Genomic DNA, 15118 nt, shown 5'->3' on the forward strand with positions numbered 1-15118 from the left:
TATGGGAGATGGTCATGATCTCTGTCAAGCCAAGACCACCCGGTGGACTAATGGACAAAAGCCAGGCAAGGCCACAGGATAATATTGCAGAGAATGTCTACTGAGACATAAGTAATGCTACTCCCAGGATCTTATTTCTCCAAATACCCCATCTCTTGTAGTACCAGAAACTCTCTTCCCTCTCATTTATTGTACTTCTGCAGCTTCTTCTGAAACTGATTGCTTGTTCCTTTTCAATTTTGTATCTTGTTATGGGTCATTTCTCTTACACTAGAGATGCTAAAGGCTGCAGATTCTGCTGGAAAGTGACTCATAAATCTCATTTGTGTTAAAAATGTAAAACCTCATGGAGTTTGGGCCAAACACAAAATGTCAGGATGTTTGAAATTGCATGAAAATGTAGATAAAGACTTTAAGTAAATAGCACAGTGACTAAAGAAATTAGTGCTAGTAATAGCTCTCACTTATTGGGGACCAACTATGTACTTAAAGGTACCAATGACCAAGTTTCACTAGAATGGCATCTATTAAAAGATAAAAAGATGGTCTTCAAAGCCAATGGCTGGATCTTTTTGAAGTGGCTTCTGTAATTTATCTAAGGAACTCAGGAGCATATTTGTGTGTATGTGAGCCTTGACACTGGCACTGGAGATGGAATTATAAGGGTTTTGAGTCTACCAGAAAGTGGTGGCGGTGGCTGATTGATAGCGAGCCCTGGTGACCATGGTGGTATGGAGGATCTCAGAGGGGGAAGAGTTGGCCCGGTTCTGCCCCATGACCTGTGGGTTTTCATGGCTCTTAACTTCACAGCAAGGACTGGACTTGGGAGTCCAGAGTCAGCTAAGTCAGAGTTGGTGAATGATTAGATAATAACAGGCTTGAGTGCCAAAGAGGGCTGGAAAGATGCCTTTTTAAGTGCTTCCAGCAACCAACCACTTGCCATTTTGCCTCCCCTTTACTTCTAGCATAATTTTAAATAATAATATTTAGCATATATTTAGTACTTGTTTTCTTCCAGGCTCCATTTAAAGTAATTTACATGTATTGTCTCTCCCAAATAACAATTTACAAGGTAGCTAATATTATGATTCTGTATTCACTGATATGAAAACTGATATTTAGAGACATTTGGTAACTTGCCGAAGGTTACACAGCTAGTAGATGGTAAATCTACAATGTCTAACTTCCATTTATACTATGATTGCACCTGTCTCTAAGAACAATTCTTTTGCTCTACCACTATGCATTCTGTCCTTTCTTCTATGTGCCTACACTATTTCTTATGCAATTTCCCTCTCTCTTGCAGGTTAACAAATAATAGTACAATTTTTAAAGATTGCATCCCACTCAGAGAGTTTGGACTGATCACTTGAATATATTGTGCTCCAAGTAGAGAGATCCCCTTGCCCCCAAGAGGGACACACAAAGTGTGAACTGTTTCTGTGATCAGGCCAATCCATAAATGTTTGTGAGGGTAGGAAACCCAAGTCATCCAACAATCAAGCAGAGAGTTCAATTGTAATAGATACAGTGAAATATGATATGTTATAATTATGACAAGAGGCACTGCAAGATCCCAAACTACCTCCTCAATTATCAGTCTTGCTACTTACCAGGGCACTAATAGTACACATGTATTAATATAATTCTGGTTCCAGGGACATGGTAGATTGAGTTAACTAATGTGTAATGTTCTCTTAATCAGTTATATAGAAATGCTGAATGAAGTAGAGTTCAAAACTTTTATATCACAGCAGAGCTCAGAAAAGGAAAATTGCCACATGCCAGGAATGAAGAGCGAACCCCAAGTCAGACCTGTGCATGGCTGATTGACTGCTTTGCTAAGAGCCTTGATGCAGAGACCCAGGCTCTCGGTGTCTTATGGCTCTATCATCTTTACCATGTAATTTTTTTTTTTAAGCCATTTCCCCTCAGGTTTATTGAGATATGATTACATAACAGTAATGTATACATTTTAGGTGTACAGCATACTGATTTCATTTTCATACATCATGAAACGATTATCACAATAAGTTTAGTAGAACATCTATCATCTCATATAGATATAAAATTAAAGAAACAGAAAAAATACTTTTCCTTATAGTCAGAATTCTTAGGATTTACCTTCTTAACAATTTTCATATATAATACACAAGAGTTTACTGTATTAATCATGCTGCATATTACATTTGTAGCACTTATTTATCATATATGTAGAAGTCTGTACCTTTTGTTTTTTTTGTTTTTTTTTTTTTATGATTTCAATTCTTTTATTTATTTATTTTTTCATTTCAGGTAGTTTTTATTTTCTTCTTTACATTTCTTTTTTTTTTTTTATAAATTTATTTATTTTAGTTGGGGGCTAATTACTTTACAATATTGTAGTAGTTTTTGCCATACATTGACATGAATCAGCCATGGGTTTACATGAGTTCCCCTTCCTGGACCCCCCCCCCCACTTCCCTCCCCATCCCATCCCTCTGGGTCATCCCATTGCCCTGGCCCTGAGCCCTTGTCTCATGCATCAAACATGGAATGGTGTTCTGTTTCACATATGATAATATACATGTTTCAATGCTATTCTCCCAGAACGTCCCACCCTTACCTTCTCCCTCAGAGTCCATAAAATTGTTCTATGCATCTGTGTCTCTTATTCTGTCTCGCATATAGGGTTATCGTTACCATCTTTCAAATTCCATATATATGCATTAGTATACTGTATTGCTGTTTTTCTTTCTGGCTTACTTCACTCTGTATAATGGGCTCCAGTTTCATCCATCTCAGTAGAACCGATTCAAATGTATTTTTTTTAATGGCTGAGTAATATTCCATTGTGTATATGTACCACAGCTTCCTTAACAGACATTTCTCTAAAGAAGAAATACAGATGGCTAACAAACACATGAAAAGATGCTCAACATCACTCATTATTAGAGAAATGCAAATCAAAACCACAATGAGGTATCATTTCACACCAGTCAGAATGGCTGCTATCCAAAAGTCTACAAGCAATAAATGCTGGAGAGGGTGTGGAGAAAAGGAAACCCTCTTACACTGTTGGTGGGAATGCAAACTAGTACAGCCACTATGGAGAACAGTGTGGAGATTCCTTAAAAAATTGGGAATAGAACTGCCATATGACCCAGCAATCCCACTGCTGGGCATACACACCAAGGAAACCAGAATTGAAAGAGACGCGTGTACCCCAATGTTCATCGCAGCACTGTTTACAATAGCCAGGACATGGAAGCAACCTAGATGTCCATCAGCAGATGAATGGATAAGGAAGCTGTGGTACATATACCATGTAATTTTCAAAGTCACTGTGCTTATTTTCATTGAGCTGATGAAGGATAAGAGCACAGAGGATGGCCTGTTGGAAAGTTTGATGGATCAGACCTAGAAATAGCCTATAGTACTTCCACTAAACTTCTGGTGAACTCACTTCACAGTGGCTGGGAACATAGGCTAGATTGTACCAGGAGGAGGAGGAGGAACTGTGGAGATTATTGTATTGTATAATGCAGTACAAGAACCTTATAATGTAAGGTTATTGTAAGCCAACTAACATTACCTTCTAAACATTCTGGATAAATAGAAGTTGGAAAAAAGGTGCAAACTCTAAGTCTCAGTTGCTTACATTGTAATGAAGAACAGATTGAGAAACTTTTAAATAAATTAATAGCTGAAAGTCTTTGTCTCCAGGTACATTCTCTTTTTACATTATGCTCATAGCTGTAAATGGATTCCATCTCTTCCAACAGGTGAAGCTTGATATCCAATTTTATAGCAAAGGAGGATGCTTTACTTTTCCATTAATGGCTAATAAGTATATTTCTGGATTCAGGAAAACATGTCTTCCTTTCACTACTCAAAATTGGCATGTATTTGTTGCCTTCCTTAGAAAGCTATGAGTGCATATAAATCAGGAGGTTGAAATATCTGCATGTTGTAGAGATAACTGAGTTCAAGTGCCAAGGCCAAATTGTAGATGTATTCAATCAGATGAAAACATTAGTTTTTATATTTCTGAGCATATTTGCTTTGTAGTCATTCAAATAAGAATTTAATTTTGCACATAGCTAGAAGGTCAGCTTGATTTTTCTCAGTTTGCCCTCACAGCCAAGAGCAACTCCACTCACTAGTCTCTGCTGCAGCTTGCTGTAAGTGGCTACCTGTGAGCATTCCAAATACAGCTTGGTGGAATCTGTAAGAGGATGGGTAAGTATTGTCTTTGGCCTGCCACAGGCAGGTGGGTTAAGAGCGGTCGCATATTAGTCCTCTTTAACTGTGCTTAGATTTGTTATTAGAGAAGGACAAAGCCTAGGAAACTAGAAATCATATTGGAAAGGTTTGAGATACAGAGGTAAAGTTGGGGGAAGGTCAGAATCTTACAAAAGTGTTAGTGTTATACATGGTCTAAATCTCCATACTCTTGTCTTTGTACATTGGGAGTAAAGCCATTGGGTGGGGCTGCAGGGTGGCTCAGATCTGAGAACACTGACCCCTCATTCTCCACTCTGGGCTCTCACTCAACCATCTGAGGGGACTTTGGGATACCAGGCAAGGGAACTTCTCAGATCCTTTCATGATTCCATTTCTGTGTTTGTCAGAAACTTTTCAGAGGATTTTTCTCAAGACCACAGCTGCAGAGGGGTTGTTTCAGGTCAGTGAGAAAGAGGGATCCACTCCTTGAAGTGAGACTAAATAAAACTGTAAAGTCAAAAAGGTTGCAGTTTTCACAGCGATCCCTGAGAAGACTCAGGGAATTCAGGGCCACTGAACCACTGTCAGCAACATGTGGTGTGGACATGACCTGGGATTCCCTTAGAGCTGGAGCAAAGAACAAAAGACTGTGAAAGAGCTGTCCTTTCTGAAATCTACAAGGGATGTCTGTGATTCTTCCCATTGTTTCTATTTAAATTTTCATCACTTGGCCTTTATGAATGGACAGATATGAATCTGATCCTTGCTTTAACTTTTTCTGGAGCAACAGGTGAATAGATTGCATGTCTTTTCTGCTAAACCTTGAGACAGGTTCAAAACTAACCTTGTGAGAAGAGAAGGTACTAGCAGAGCCCTCAACCAGTGTGAATCTTCCACTTGGCATCTGGGCTGGAAACTTCTCTCAACCACACTCTCAGTACTGTCAATCCACAGGCCTATCCTCCTGAGTTCTGCCTTCATTTATGATTTTGCCCAGTGCTTCTTTAGCATTCATTGACTTTTATCATGTTATTTGGCAAAGTTGCTTTTCACAGAGGTGTTATTCTAAACATAAGTTTTCTCTTAAGCTATCTAGGAAATAGGTTTTTCCATGAACTGAACCGCAGGTCTAGAGCCATCTTTTTGGTTGTATTGGTTGAATGGGTCTCCCTGCACCTGGACAGTAATGACATGTAACTTCTAGAGTGTCAGCAGATGAGTGGTCTGGCAACAGTAGTAGGTCTGACATCTTGTCTTAATTCTCCTATGTCCTTCCCTTTCTATGGCCAGTTTTTGCAAGTCCTGCATTATCAAACATGAATTTGATAATATAACCTGTGTATATTACATGCATTACCCATAGAAATAGAAAACTTAGAGAACACAAACATAGGTTAGGGGTTATTTCACAGAATCTTTTCAGCTCTCTAACATTTCCTTCTAGAATTAACTTACTGCAATATTCTTCACAGAAACTGTGAGCCACTTCCCATTACATATATTCTGCTTCTTGACCATAGGAAATCACATTTTTAGTTGGGTATGTTGCTGCAGCTAAAGGCACATTTATCAGCTTTTCCTGCAGCTGACTTTGGTTATGTCATTAAGTTTCAGCCAATGAGATATAAATGTAATTCTTAAGTCAAATTTGGGGATAGAATTCCCTTAAGAGAGTCTCCTCTCTTTGCTATCTGGTAGATGTAATTAGAAGACTTGTAGGGGTTTTTATAAACAAGGATCACATCATAGGGGTGACAACACGGAGGCCTGGAAAGGCTGTGGGTTCCTGATGACTCTGTACAGCCACCTCATCAGCTCTAGACCTCTGTACTTCTTTTGTGTGTGAGAGAAATAAGACACATCTATATTGTTTAAGTCACTGTCATTTTAAGATTTTCTGTTATACACTGCTGATCCTAATCTTAACTCAGAAACATGTCCCATCCACTTAATACCATTGATTCAGGGATCCATGGACAAGTATAATAATAATTTTAATAATAATTATAATAATAATTTTCAGTCTATGACTTTAAGGATAAAATGGCAAAAGTGAGTGTCATGACTCCAATTTGAAGAGTAAATTGTACAGTAATTTCTAACAGTCAGGAAAAAGTAGACCTCAGAACCATCACCCTTATTTTCTTTCTTGCCCTTTCTGTCAAGGGTAGGATTATTAAAGTCATAACCCAAGAGAAAGGCCTATGGCTACACAGGCTCTGTAGCTTTACATCCCTCATTTCCATCTTACACCATCCTACTTCTCTTCTTAGCACATGCAAAATGAAATGGTTTGCTACTCAGTCAAGATTAGAGAACTTTTGCAAAGTTTGTTTCCTGGGCTTGGACTAAAGAAATGAATTAATGATTTTGTGCATAATTAATGGGTTCTAGAAAGGAATATTTGTTCAAATAAGAAATCAATCCATGAAACAAAATGCCAAAAATTTATTATACCAGATTCAAAGTTTATTATAAGATGACATCAGAACCCTTCCTTGTTTTTCTACCACATACAACAAATTTTAAACTTTGTTCTTAGTTGCGGTTGTTTGAATTGTGAATATTAAAGTCACCAGCATGTCAACATTCAGAAAACTAAGATCTGGTCCCATCATTTCACGGTAGATTGGGAGACAATGGAAACAGTGAAAGACTTTATTTTCTTGGGCTCCAAAATCACTGCAGATGGTGACTGCAGCCATGCAATTAAGACACTTGCTCCTTGGAAGAAAAGCTATGACCAACCTAGACAGTGTATTAAAAAGCAGGGACATTACTTTGCCAACAAAGTTCCGTCTAGTCAAAGCTATGGTTTTTTCAGTAGTCATGTATGGATGTGGAAGTTGGACCATAAAGAAAGCTGAATGCCGAAGAATTGATGCTTTTGAACTATGGTGTTGAAGAAGACTCTTGAGAGTCCCTTGGACTGCAAGGAGATCCAACCAGTCCATCCTAAAGGAAATAAGTCCTGAATATTCATTGGAAGGACTAATGTTGAAGCTGAAACTCCAATACTTTGGCCACCTGATGCGAAGAACTGACTCATTGGAAAAGACCCTGATGCTGGGAAAGATTGAAGGCAAGAGGAGAAGGGGACAACAGAAGATGAGATGACTGGGTGGCATCACCGACTCCATGGACATGAGTTTGAGTAAGTTCTAGGGATTGGTGATGGACAGGGAAGCCTGGTGTGCCACAGTCCATGGGGTTGCAAAGAGTCAGACACGACTGAGTGACTGAACTGAACTGAACAGCATGTCAGAAAGGAAAAGACAGAGAACAGAGGCCCTTTCACCTTTTCAGAAAGCTGAATTAAGAGTCGTCTGTTCACTTAAGTACGCTCTGTTTCTTTAATAGGCCCAACTCAATTCTCCTTTTTTATTTACATAGAGTTGAAATTAGAAGCATTCTGTAGATCAGTGGATCTATTTTAACTAAAAAGTATAAGACAATGATACTATATAAGGAATGTCTGACTCTCTCTTGGTAATATTGACAGGTCTTGAAATATGTTAATTCTCTTGAGTCCATTTGTCCCCAAATAGTGTTTCTCTCATTGCAAGCATATGGTGGTGCCATATTATTGGCAAAGATTATTTTGTTAGAGTCAAAAACCTGTAAAGAACTACGTAAGTATGGAAAGAGCTTGGAATATCCTTTTTCTAGAGTGAACTGCATCTGAATTATAATAGCTGCTTGTTTCATGATCATTCACTTCTAGCCCAGTTCCTGACATCTCTGAATGAATTGGCAGAACACATGTAACCTTTATGTCTCAGGCCACTTAATTGATCATTATAATATTATACTCAGAGAGAAAGGGGACAAAGATAATTTCCAATTAGAATGAAAACCAAGGTATAGTCAACTATTGTGATGACTTAACTGTGGTTAAGAAGAGCCTTTATATCTAAGCTTTGATCTTTTCATTCCAGGCAAGTCAACAGTCATAATTACTCAATCAGTACCCAGTCATCACCCCTGATCAGATACCTACTCCTCACCTCAGCCTGGGTGCCCAAGTTATTCCAAAGCCATATAATATAACAGCAGCAAGCATCCTAGGTAACATAGTAGGCTATTCAGTAGCACTCAACAGGCATCTTTAAAGCCATGTACTGTATTCACTTGGAGCTTCCCAGGTGGCTCAGTGGTAAAGAGTCTGCCTGCCAATGCAGGAGATGCAGGGGATGCGGGTACGATCTCTGGGTCAGGAAGGTCTCCTGGAGAAGGAAATGGCTACCCACTCCAGTATTCTGGCCTGGAAAATTCCATGGACAGCTGAGTCAGACGTGACTGAGTGACTGAGTACGCACACACTGTATTCACTCATTTATTCTTTACCATAACTCTCTGAGATTCTACTCTAGAGATAACATTACTGAGGCAAGAGATTAAATAATTTGCTCAAGGTCACTCAGCTACAAAATGATACATCACCAGTAGTCTGACTTCAGATCCTGTGGTCCTAACCATTGCATACACTCTCTCTAGTAAAGCAAATAAAACAAGGGAAGCATGTTGGAGAACATTCTAGTAAAACCTGATCTCATCCTGCATGGACCCTATCTCTTCTCAAGTTGCAGAAGTATTAGTATCTGATTAACAGTTGCTCTTAGGTGATAATTCTTAAGGGGGATATTAGCAAACATCTTTAGCCATGTATTCCACTTAGGAACTTTGCTTAGTGAAAGCAAGTATGAGTCATGCATTCAGAATTATGTCATCCTCAAATGAGTATCTCTCTCCAGTCTCCCCTCTGCTCCAGGTTCAGCCCTTTGAAGGAACGTTAGTATTTATCATTCTCTGAAAATGCTCCCATCCTCTCCAAGTATTGCTGCATGAACATGCCAAATGCATTTATCTGCTCTTTAAATGAATTTCCTATACACTGTATACTAATAACTCAAGGAAAATTTCCATAATTTTTCTCAAAGGAAAATAAAATGTCTTTGACTCTGCTTTTTTCAATCTCCTGTTCTTAGTGTGATACTTTCAGTCAGTTCAGTTCAGTCACTCAGTCGTGTCTGACTCTTTTCGACCCCATGGACTGCAGCATGCCAGGCCTCCCTGTTCATCACCAGTTCCTGGAGTTTACTCAAACTCATGTCCATTGAGTCGGTGATGCCATCCAACCATCTCATCCTCTGTCGTCCCCTTCTCCCCCTGCCTTCAGTCTTTCCCAGCATCAGGGTCTTTTCCAATGAGTCAGCTCTTCACATCAGATGGCCAAAAGTATTGTAGCTTCAGCTTCAGAGTCAGTCCTTCCAATGAATATTCAGGACTGATTTCCTTTAGGATGGACTGGCTGGATCTCCTTGCAGTCCAAGGGACTCTCAAGAGTCTTCTCCAACACCATAGTTCAAAAGCATCAATTCTTCGGTGCTCAGCTTTCTTTATAGTCCAACTCTCACACCCACACATGACTACTGGAAAAACCATGGCCTTAACTAGATGGACCTTTGTTGGCAAAGTAATGTCTCTGTTTTTTAATATGTTGTCTAGGTTAGTCATAGCTTTTCTTCCAAGGAGTAAGTGTCTTTTAATCTCATGGCTGCAGTCACCATCTGCAGTGATTTTGGAGCCCAGAAAAATAAAGTCAGCCACTGTTTCCACTGTTTATCCATCTATTTGCCATGAAGTGATGGGACCAGATGCCATGATCTTTGTTTTCTGAATGTTGAGCTTTAAGCCAACTTTTTCATTCTCTTCTTTCACTTTCATCAACAGGCTCTTTAGTTCTTCACTTTCTGCTATAAGGGTGGTGTCATCTGCGTATCTGAGATTATTGATATTTCTCCCAGCAATCTTGATTCCAGCTTGTGCTTCCTCCAGCCCAGCGTTTCTCATGATGTACTCTGCATATAAGTTAAATAAGCAGGGTGACAATATAGAGCCTTGACATACTCCTTTTCCTATTTGGAACCAGTCTGTGTGATACTTTATAAATTATTAAAATTCAACTTTTTTCTTAAGTTAACAAAAAAATGGTTCATTTGTTTTTATTTAAGAATAGTAATTAGGTAAGCTTAGTAAATCACCAGCATGATGAATCCAGTCTTGGAAACCAGCCTGTCTTAACTGACATGCATTAAATACAGCCTCTGAAAACCCTACCTATGAAGAAGCAAAATGCTTTATAAATATTGTGTCTGTGTCTATCCTTTGTTTCATAGATTATAAGACTCAGAGGCCTTCTACGACATAGAATCTATGTTAACCTTTACATTTCCAAATGAGGATAGTGAAAACCACTAAGTATGAGTGATTTGTCTAAGGTGACACAGTTATTGGCAAAGCTAGGATTCACATTCTATCTCTTAGCTTTCTTCCAGTGATCTTGCCATTTCATTGTCTCTCTGGGTTAATTTAGGTTATAGAAAAGGCCTCTTCTGAAATCCTCAAGGGGTGTTTAGGGTGAGATGAAGAATAGGAAAGTGTCATGTGCTCTGGCTCAAAGCTCAACTTTCAGGAGCTAAGACAAGTGTTTACTATCCTACCCTCAAGAGCAGCTGTAGGCTCTACTACTTTATGTTTTCTAGAATTCCCAGGAGAATGTGGGATGTGTGGGGATACAGAGTATGTTACTGTGCATCATGGTTCTGCTGCTTAGACACCTTGATTAAAGATGCTACCTTTTCTCTGCAGCCCCCATTGTGTCCTATTTTTTGGTTTGCAGTTCTTATTCTAGCTCAGCTACAGCTCTTCTCAAAGCATCCAAGCTTCTAACTCTTAAAATTCCCCCAGCCCCTGGGCCCATCCTCCTTGCATATTATTAATTCCTAAGTCCTACCTCCATCCTTCACCTTGTGAGTCCTTTCTTCCCAAATTTGCTTTCAGTTTTTACAGATAGTCTATTTATTAGCATCATCACTTCCAAACCAATGACTGGTTTTCTGTAGAAAGAAAGAAGGCCCTCTCCTTGTAGCCATTCTCCAACTGACCTCTCTAGACCCTTACCAGATTCTTGCTGTGAATGCAACCTATGCAACAATAGCAAATTAGAATTTCATCCATTTCCCTACAAGTCTGGCTCAAATTAACTTTAGCTTCCTTCTTCTCCATTTCTCTTTCTTTGGCATTGTAGGAGGAACACTGGGTTTGAAATCATATCATTCCAATGCAGTGATCTAGCAGCCTGAGTTCTAGGGGAAACAATTCATTTTTATCGAGACTCAGTTTCCTCTTTGAATGAGAGTGAATGACAGCAGCCCTAGCTACTTCAATGGATGATTATGATGTCAAGTGAAATCACAGATTTCTTTGTTCATCATTTAACAAATATTGGCACCTATTCAGTGTCAAGATGTGGCTAGGTTGGGCGTAACCGATTGTGACCAAACAGACAAGTCATTGCCATCTCAGATATGGAAACCATTTGTCACCTGGAAAGCAGCATGCCATTATTATTCTCTACAAATTCCACCTCCTAGAATTTCCTTGCCTCTTCAGGGTTATTGGTTAAAACCTTAGGTTCCATGACAGACTTGACTGATGCACTCACAGTTCACCTTAGAGCCTCAGGACATGTTTGACCAGAAGAATGAAGAGGCAGAAACAGAGGAGAGAAGTTGTACAGAGGGGACCAACCCCACATCTACTCTGAAAAGGCTGAGAGAGACTTCTCAAAGTGCTTGCAAATGAGAATGGGGTGGGATGGGCTGAGGTGGTGACGGAGCTGCCATCTGGCTTTGCATCTCAACCAGCCTAGCCTTGGCTTCGTGCGCTGTTCTTTGGATCCCACCTTGTTGCGTGTTTCAGCTAGCACAGACTCGGGGGTGGGGGGGAGCAGCAGCAGCCCTCCTAACCACCTCAATCTGTTTCCCAGACGTTGCCTTTTGGTTTATCTTAGAATACCCCAGAGAATCTTTCTTTCCATTCCTGATGGTCCCTGAAAGATTTTTATTTGGAAGTGTGAGCATAAAAGCAGGAATCTCATCTCTTACACCCCAAAACAGCAAACGAGAGAAAAACAACTTAGTATCTGTCTGTCTATAATGTGCATTCCCCTACATTTTGTAATCAATGCCAGTTTTCTTGCTGCCAACATAGTCTCTATACATTTATGCACTATATGTTGAAGGATCACTTCCAAAATACAATATTACAGATTTTCACTTATTTTATTCAGCCCAATTTATAGTAGAACCAATTTGTGTCAACAGTTTTGGGTACTCAGCAAAAATTCAGACTTTGAGAAATATCTTTGCATGGAACTAGTTGTATGTAAGTTAAGGACCTGTTAAACTGACTGAGTAATCTTTCTCATTCTCCAGCTTTCTCCAGTGCCAGCAGATTCTGGCATAAACATTTAGCTTGATGCTGATTTTGAAGAGGAGACATCACTGCAATTCAGGGTTTGGCCATGAGGAAGTCTATATCATTCCTTCTTATAAGTAAATCAATACTTACACAATCATCTGAGATCATTCTTGGAGCCCATATAGATGGTAGTGACAACAGCCGATGAAACAAGTTTTTTTAAAAAGGGGGATGAAAAGGTGAGAGATGTGTCAAAAGCATCCTCGTGTTAGAGGCTAGTAGTATAGAATCTGGTAGTACAAAAAGTCAGTAAGTATAGGCACATTCCGTGCCTCAAGAAAATGAGGATCTTTCTGAGTCTTAAAAAAAGAAAAAGGAAAAGTCACTGCACCCCCAAGCAATGGCTTCAAATTGTCTATCTCATTTCTTAACAGAAGGTACCACCTGCGCTAAGAGCTGAAGTCATCTTATTGTTGATGGGTTGCCAGGAAACCTAAGTTTGTGTGGTGAAGGCCCACCAGGCATGGAATGGACTCCAGTGAAACCGGAAGTATTCTTTCCAAAGTGCTACTTAGCCACCATATCTCAAGTGAGGAGCCTTAAGAAAAAGAAGTGTAAAGCATTTAAACAACAAAGACTTGCGCTGTATCCAACTTCATGGGGCGGTGTCGAGCTGTGTCAGTGTCACAGGGATGGGACAAGGTATCAACATCCATGATCTGACCTGTCTCCACAGCAGGAAAGATGACCCAAATTTTGCATATTCAGAGTCAGTAAGACATTTCAGAGAAAGGCACTGAACTCCTACATTGTTTATTGACCTTACTTAAGCATTTCATACCAGCGTGTCTGGCAGCTTTGGGAACTATTGTGTAAGTGGGGTTACCCAGAAGTGATTGCCAACATTCTGAGAATATTTCATGATCAAGGATTTGGCAGATTCACTGAGTGGCATTACCCTTAGCCCTTTCTTTTTTATAAACCAGATTTCAACTCTGAAACAGACCTTGGATAATTATCCCTTTTGAAAATGCAGCCCTGCTTGGCAACCCAGGCAACTCACGTCAATGAAAGGACCCATTTCCAACCCTCCAATCAGCTCTCCCTTTCCCACAGGCTGCCATCTCTCACTGATACCTTTGAGAAGAGTAAACCTGGGCTGATGATGAAACATTCCTTGCACACAAAGGAAAAGCTGCACAATCGACTACCTGTATTGGCTCAGGAAAGCATCAGAGGTTGAAAATTAGGCTGAAGAATGAATATCAAGTAACAAGCCCTTTTGGGAAAACCCCAGATGTGGACAAGCTCCTTTGGCAAGAGCACAGGGCAGAGAGCCTGAGGCTGGGGCTGCCTGAAGGCTGACTGATATTTGATTCTTTAAATAGACAATTCAAATCCAATCGGCACACAGTCTCCAGACAGACAGAGAGAGCAAGCTGTGTGTCTAGAAGAAGAGTGCGTCAGGGCAGGTTTTAGCTGGATACCTTTAAGCCTGTGGCCAAAATGGTCAGAGACAAGGTTGCTGGCCATCACTCTGGAAGGTGTTTGAGCTTCAGAGGAGAATGCAGGGTAGACTTTGGAATGTCGGCTTTGTGACAAACCAACTAGGTGACCTTGAGCAAGTCACTCAACCTCTGAGCCACCTTGATAACAATGAGAGTACCCTCATAGGGTTATTATGGGGACTACAGAAAATTGGCTGTTAAATAGAGTCTCAGACATAGGAAAGGCTCGAGAATGGGGAGCTAGAACAGTTAGAGAATTCAGTTAACAAATTTGTTAAGTGTCTTTTTAAAGCCAGATAAATATAATAAATTCGAGATCTAGGGACAGATAACTGATTTATGCAGCACACTGGAGATAGGCTTTTTAATTGACTGTGAATGTGGGGCAATTGAGGATCCAAATGAGAACAACAACAAAAAAAAAGGTTGGCTGTGTACCTCATCTCATACACAAAAATCTGTTCAGCATTGATTATACGTAAAAGGCAAAATTATAAAGCTTTTAGAAAAATGTAAGATAATATCTTCTTGAGCTCAGGAGTGAGTATGATGAGAAGCAAGGACATTGAGGGAATTTCTGGGTCCCGGTAAAGTTCACATTCTTCATTTAAGAGATGGTTCTGTGGTTGTGTATTTTGTAATTATTCTTTAAACTGCATATAGATGCCTCACGCACTGTTTTCGGTGTACAATCTCTCTTTTCTTTCACGTTCTCTGTGGTTTCCATGTTTCCTATATACCATGGTCAGGCCATTTAGAAGGCAAACACTATTTTTAATGGAAAAAGAAATGAATATATTAAATACTTAAACACAGTAAAAACCAAATATTTCATGTACGTGGTAGCACAGATAGGCAGGCTGTAAATACGCAGTGACTTTGTTTGACTCAGTTCTAGTTTCCATGTCAGTCAGGCATGCCACAAGATGTTAACTCTCTTCTTCTTCTTTAAAAATTCCATCAACTGCTTGTGCCCACATTCTGCCCAAGTCTTTACCATACACAGTCCTCAGACCTTTCCTGCTTGCAGTGCCTCTTCCCCCTAAGTCACAACTTCTTTCCTGCTTCAAGTCTTTGTGGCCAAGTTGCATTTTCCAGTTGGTGGATAAATTTCCAGCTACTCTGCTTCATGATACAGT

General features: G+C 39.8%; 1 long non-coding RNA gene across 1 annotated transcript; it reads left to right on the top strand.

The window, feature by feature from the left end:
• Positions 1-6748: 6748 nt before the first annotated feature.
• On the top strand, positions 6749-14659 carry LOC145512135 (uncharacterized). Its single transcript, XR_014058322.1, has 4 exons — positions 6749-7360; positions 12486-12710; positions 12906-13173; positions 13588-14659. It is a non-coding gene; the product is annotated as an uncharacterized LOC145512135 (long non-coding RNA).
• Positions 14660-15118: the final 459 nt, after the last annotated feature.

Source organism: Giraffa tippelskirchi, chromosome 7 (assembly GCF_054371585.1).
Source record: "Giraffa tippelskirchi isolate mGirTip1 chromosome 7, T2T-mGirTip1v1.2.pri, whole genome shotgun sequence".
Classification (NCBI taxonomy): Eukaryota; Metazoa; Chordata; class Mammalia; order Artiodactyla; family Giraffidae; genus Giraffa; species Giraffa tippelskirchi.